Here is a 6,234-nt window from a genome sequence, read left to right on the forward strand (position 1 = left end):
GATTTCTTCCACAGGCTCTGAGCGCCTTCAGGGAGAGATTCATTCCTTTCTTGTCTCTTCCCCAGTTTCTACTCTAGTTTTGGACCTGGACAAGGGGCTCAAGTTGGACTTTCTGATGAGTGATGGCAATGTGAATATCACCGTGGTGGATCACAGAAAGACTGAACTGGGAGGAACCTTAGAGATCATGAGATAACATGCAAATGCTGAGTCCAGGCCCCAGGGTACCATAGGCACAAAAATTGTTAGTGTCTCTTCTTTTAGAGGTCATCTTGTCCAACCAACCACCTGTTTTGTTTTTTTTTTAGTGTACCATTCAGTGGTTTTAGTATGTTCACAAAGTTGTGCAATCATCACTACTATCTAATTCAACAATATTTTCACCACCCGAAAAAGAAACCCCATACCCAATAGCATTCATGCCTCCCTTTCTCCTCCCCTCAGCCCCTGGCTACCACCAGGCATCTTTTTTTTAAAAATATTTATTTATTTACTTTGGCTGCGCCGGTCTTAGTTGTGGCACGCAGGATCTTCATTGCGGCACGCAGGATCTTTAGTTGCAGCACGCAAACTCTTAGTTATGGCATATGGCCTCTAGTCCCCAATCAGGGATCAAACCCGGGCCCCCTGCAATGGGAGCACGGAGTCTTAGCCACTGGGCCACCAAGGAAGTCCCCAGCCATCTTATTTTAAAGACAAGGAAACTGAGGTCCAGAGAGGGCAGTGCCTTATCTAATGTCACATCGTCAGCCAGCAGCAGAGCCAGGCCTCCTGACACCCAGTCTACTGCATGTCTGAGCTCTCTCTGGGGGCCTCCAGTGTTCTTTGGTGACTGACATGAAAGAGCTGTTTAGCCCATTAAGTTGAGGCTAACAGGTAAGATGAGACTAGACCATCTGTAGTTATGCCCTTGACCCTTGAGAGCCTGCCTGTGCCCAGGATAGAGCTGAGGGCTGTTGAGGGGCGGAAGACACACCTAGAAATCATTTCCAACTGGTACCTTGCTTCCTACAATAGCCAGTGTCCTTTCATAGCTGGGGATGCCTTCTCCCAAGCGACCACACTGCCTCCTTTCACTTCCTTCAGCCCTCCCCAAAGGCCCCCTTCTCACGGAGGCCCACCCTGACCACCCTGTTGAAAAGTGCAAACAGGCTCACCCCGCCCTGCTGGAAGTCTAGCCTCCTTCCAGGTAGACGTTCCCTCCATAGCACTTATCTCCATCTATCCGACAAACTGTATCCTTCATTTCGTTATCTGGTTACTGTCTGTCTTCCCTACTAGAATGTCAGCTCTGTGAGGGCAGGGATTTTGTCTGCTTGGCGCACTGCCCTACCCCAGCTCACAGAATAGTGCCTGTTACCTAGAAGCTTTTCACAAATATTGGTTGAGTGAGTGCATGACAAAATGAACGGTTAGCTCTTATTGCATTTAATTCTTATCAGCAATAGTCAGGGGAGGGGTTATTATGCTTGTTTCATAGATGTGTCTTCATCCACCTCAGGTTGCTCTAACAAAATACCATAGATTGGGTGGCTTAAACAACGGGCATTTATTTCTCACAGTCCTGGAGGCTGGGAAGTCCAAGATCAAGGTGCTGGCTGATCCGTTCTTGGTGCAAGCCCTCTTCCCAGCTTGCAGACGGCTGCCATCTCACTGTGTGTTCACGTGACCTCGCTGTGAACTCGGCAGGAGAGAGAGAGAGAGAGAGAGAGAGAGAAAGATCGAACTGGTCTCTCTTCCTCTTCTTATAAAGGCACTAAGCCCGTTGTGAGGGCTCTACTCTCATGTCCTCATCTAACCCTAATTAACTCCCAAAGGCCCCACCCCCAAATACCATCACACTTGGGGGTAGGTTTTCAACATAGGAATTTTGGGGGGGGGACACAAACCTCCAGTCTATAACAGATGGCAAGCTGAGGTCCAGAGAGGTCATCTGGGAGGGTCATTATTGTCCTTCTCAGCCCTTCCTGTCAGGGGAGCCTGGATTAGGGTCAAGGTGGGCATGAGGAAGCAGGGGCTAACTTACCAGGACCCCCGAAAGTTGAGTCAGCCTGTGAACCCAGCCTCTACATCTTCCTGCAGTAATGTAGCAGCTTCCACATTCCATGCCTTAGCCAAAATGCAAAAAGAAAGAAAAGAAAAAGGCAGTGCTATATTTTAAAATGGATTTAGCTTTGTGAGTTTCAACATGGGAGACTGCTGTCCATGACGTCATGGGCCCTGAGGCCCTGTGGGCATCGCTACTGACACTTCACGTGGTAGGCTGGGCCCTGGGTCCACACGTTCCTCTTGCCAGAGCTGTGTGAGCCCGAGGGCAGGCAGCGGCTCCATCTACAAGCCTGGGCCAGACCCGCTGAACCAGGATGGAGGCCGGATGGAGCCAGGCACTGGGCAGGCAGGGGACACACTCCAGTAACAGCCCAGTGCAGCTTCTCGCTCCGTGCCGTTCAGAGGTCTTTGAGGTCCACCTCTCGTGGTATCCACGGCAGCCCTGGGGCACACAGAGGGTCAACACTCTGCTCTGTGTCTTCCCGTGGGGGAGCAGAGTGCAGAGTGCTGTGCTGTCCTGCTCTGTCACACAGCTGGGGAGTGCTGGCCTGGCCCATCACTAGGGGAGCTCGAACCCTGCCCTCTGATTCTAAATGCTACGAGGAGAGGGCATGGTCCTTGCCCAAGAGCAGCCGACAGACTGAGACTGTGGGGAAACCGCTTGGTCAGGTCCAAGTCTTCATTTTACAGCAGAAGAAACTGAGAGGGCAGGGACTGGCCCAAGGTCACGGAGTCGATCTACAAGCCAGGCAGGCCTGGATACAGGCTCTGGATTCCTGGCTGGGAGCATTTCCGACTATATCTGCACTTAAACAGTTCCATTTGGGCGGAAGAGACACCAGGCCTTCCCAGAATCCGGCCTAAGGCTGGCTTCCAGGATCTGCTGTCAAGGCTTAGTCCTCAGGGAACAGCTGCTGGCAAAAGGAGGTGAGGTATTGATTATGGCTGGGGGTGGGGAAGTGCGGCTGAGACCCGGTGGGAGAGAAGGGATGGGGAAGGGTGGTGGAAGTTTCTCCGAGAGACAAACCAAAGATATATTCATTTTTGCTTTTCCTTATCTGTAATTCTCTAATTTTTCTGCAGTTCTAGAATTCATTTTTCATATTTGAAAGTGAGAAACTATTTAGTTGGGAATGGTCTGGAAATCCAGGGTCGCCTCATTCCTGACCGACTGTGTGAACTTGGGCGGTCCCCCACCTCTCTCTGGGCCGGTCTTGGAAATGCTGGGAATAAGGTTGCCCCATGAGAAGTAAATGAATCCAAAGGCTCCCTGGCTCAGGACACAGCTCTCCAGCCTGGTCATCAGAGCTCTTCACCTGTCCAAAGGAAGAACGCAGCAACCCAGGAGTGAGGCAGCCAGAGAAAAGCCAAGGTTCAGAGAAGCCCACTTTGGTCGTGTGCCCATCCATCCAGCACGGTCCAGAGGTAGGCGTTATCTGAAGGCCGTGCCCATCCCAGTCCCCACAGAGGGCCTCTCGGCTCCGAGTGGAGACGGTTCGTCAGGCTTCACACCAAGGTCTGCATGAACTGCTCGCTGCCCCAGCCCTCCTCGCTCTTTGCTTGGGTTCTAGGCCCACCAGGCAATGGCTCCCCAGAGACCTGGCTCCCAGGAGGGAAGGAGACCGGGGAGGGGACAAGAGTGTTCCTGTCAGTAGAAAGGGAGATGGCCTGGTGTCAGTTATAATAGCGTTGGGAGGAGGCAGCGATCTTGAGTGACATGGTTAGGGCCAGCTGTCCGACCTCTCTGGGTGTCTTGAGGAAGGTCAATGTCAGGACAGCCAGACGAGGGCCAGACTCTGGGCTGGTCAATCACCTGGGACCTGTGTAGTGTTTAGAACACTGCCTGGTATAAAATAAGGAGCTAATAAAAATTGCTGAGTGAAAGTTAGCTGTGGCCTGTCTGGACGGCTGGGTGGAGTGGTGGGTCCACAAAGGGAAGGGTGCTTTGATCCCGGCCACCTGCCCAGCTGGAGGCCTTGTCTCTCTGAGGCTCGGCTCACACCATCTCTGCCACCCATGAGCACCTGGCTGACTGTTCTGAAATGTGGGATCACTTTCTGGTCTTCCCATCCCAGCTCCCCTCTGATGTCCAGGCCAGGGAGGGATCATGGCTCTCCAGTCTCTGAATTATGTCCCCACCCACCACCTGTCACTTACCTCCCACCAGCAGTGGGCTAAACCTCAGAGGCCGGGAATTCTAGGTCAGCCTGGGAGCCCGCAATGTCAGGGCTGGAAGGCCTTCAGTGTGTACCTTGTCTACCCCTCTTCCAATGGAGGCATGGGGAAACTGAGGCCCAAAGAGGGAAAGGACCCCCTCCCACCCCCATCTCCAGTTTGCATAGTCTGGGAGCCCGTGGCTGGGCTGGAGCTTGGCGCAAGCCCGGTGCTTTTTCCCAGCCTCCTCTGTTCTCCACAGGTCCCCAGAGGCCGCTCCGGAGACTACGCTCCCCCGCCTTCTGTGGCCACACCTCACCTGGTCTTCGTTTGCTCCATCCTCCATGGCTCTGTCTGGGATAATTCTCTCCAAGCGGGGTCAGCCCCCTGGGAGCAGGCAGCTAACGAGCTTCAGATGTCCAGGCCAAACTGCTCACGGAAGGCGGATGCTGAGATGCTCGCGCTGATTAAGGACACCGGCCAGTGGTGGTGGCTCAGAGAGGTCTCCTCCTCTTCCCTTCACAGGGTACTTAACTCCCAACTTGGAAGCAGCAGGTGCCAGTGTTTCACCCCAGAAACCCTGGCCGGGGCGTCTGTTTCAAGGAAGTCTGGAAAAGGGCAGGGAGGCTGGAGGACAAAGGCATTTTGATTGTTGGGGAATTTATATCTTTTTCTTTCAAAGCTTTTCTGGGTCCAGAGCTGGTCTTTCCCCTGAGGTAGCAGCAGGGATGGGAAGGGAGGTGGGCAAGCTGCTTGTTGATGACCAGCTCTGTGCATGCTGCGGGCTGAGCACAAATGTCATCTTCTCCAACCCTCACAGGAACCCTGTAAGGTTAGGACTGCCATCATCCACTTTACAATGAGAAAAGGTGATCTAAAGATCAGAGAGGTGAGGCAATTTGTCCAAGGTCACACAGCCTCTGAATGGCCAAATGAGGTTTTCAGCTCACCTCTGTCAGAGTCTACACTCTTCCCTACAGCAAACTGATGTTTCCAGAAGACCAAGGTGGTATATTATGGTCTCAAAACTGCATGAATGGTGAGGACCTGTGGGCTGCACTGGAGTTCCAGATACTGAGGCTGCCTTTGCAGCTGACTCACTCCTCGATCTTGACAGGGCAGCAGATTTCATAGTTACAAAATGGGGATCATCATCTCAAACTCAGGTGAGGTAATACTAATTGCCATCCATCATCACATCCTTAGCCACGCCTGGAACACATTCTGGGCACCAGACCCTCTGCTGGGGGCTTTCCGTTGGTTAACTGGTTAGAGCTTGGATTCTAGCTGTGTGACCCTGGGTGAGTTACTTTACCTCTCTGTGCCTTCATTTCCTCATCTGTGAAATGAGGATAGTATTAGTTCCTATCTTACGGAGTTGTGAAATGAAGTTAGTTAATATTTGTAGAGGGCTTAGAAGAATGCCTGGCACAGAACACACAGCCAGCACGTGTGTTAGCTGATACTGAGCTCAACCTTGTGAGACGGGTGTTGAGATTTTCCCTGAAACACAGACGTAGAAACTGAGGTGAGGCAATGCAGTGATTCTCAAATTCAGTGTGCAACAGAATCACCTGGAAAGTTCATTAAAATGTGGAGGGCTGGGTCTAACCCCAGGGTCTCTGGTTCGGTAGGTCTGGGTTGGGACCCGAGGATGCATTTCTACCATGTTCCCAGGTGAGGCTGATACTGCTGCTCTCCCTCTCTGAGAACCAGTGCTCCAGCAGACCTGAGCATGGCCCCCGTCAGCTAGGACCTCAGTGCAGAGGCTCAAGAAATAATTCAGCGTGTGAGTGAGTGAGTGAGGATTACAGGGAGCCGAAAGGGTGTTGGACCAGGAGCCCTGGGGTTCGGGTCCTGAATTTGCTCCCATCTCCCTGCGGGACTTGACCAAATCATTTTCCCCTGCAGCCTTGGTTTCCTCCTCTGTGAAACAGGGGTACCAATAATCCTTCCTCACTGAGCTCTGTGAGGATGAAACAGGGCCTGGCACAACTCTGACACCCACGGCAAAAGTGACAAGCGTGGTCT

General features: G+C 52.5%; 1 long non-coding RNA gene across 1 annotated transcript in view; it reads right to left on the minus strand.

Moving 5' to 3' along the window:
• Nucleotides 1-4,794: 4,794 nt before the first annotated feature.
• The window catches only part of LOC138842767 (uncharacterized), a 4,334-nt gene continuing 2,894 nt past the window's right edge, over nt 4,795-6,234 (minus strand). The window contains exon 3 of the long non-coding RNA XR_011377599.1: nt 4,795-4,830. This is a non-coding gene — a long non-coding RNA (uncharacterized lncRNA). The remainder of the gene's footprint in view (nt 4,831-6,234) is intronic.

This window comes from Globicephala melas, chromosome 8 (genome assembly GCF_963455315.2).
Source record: "Globicephala melas chromosome 8, mGloMel1.2, whole genome shotgun sequence".
NCBI lineage: Eukaryota > Metazoa > Chordata > Mammalia > Artiodactyla > Delphinidae > Globicephala > Globicephala melas.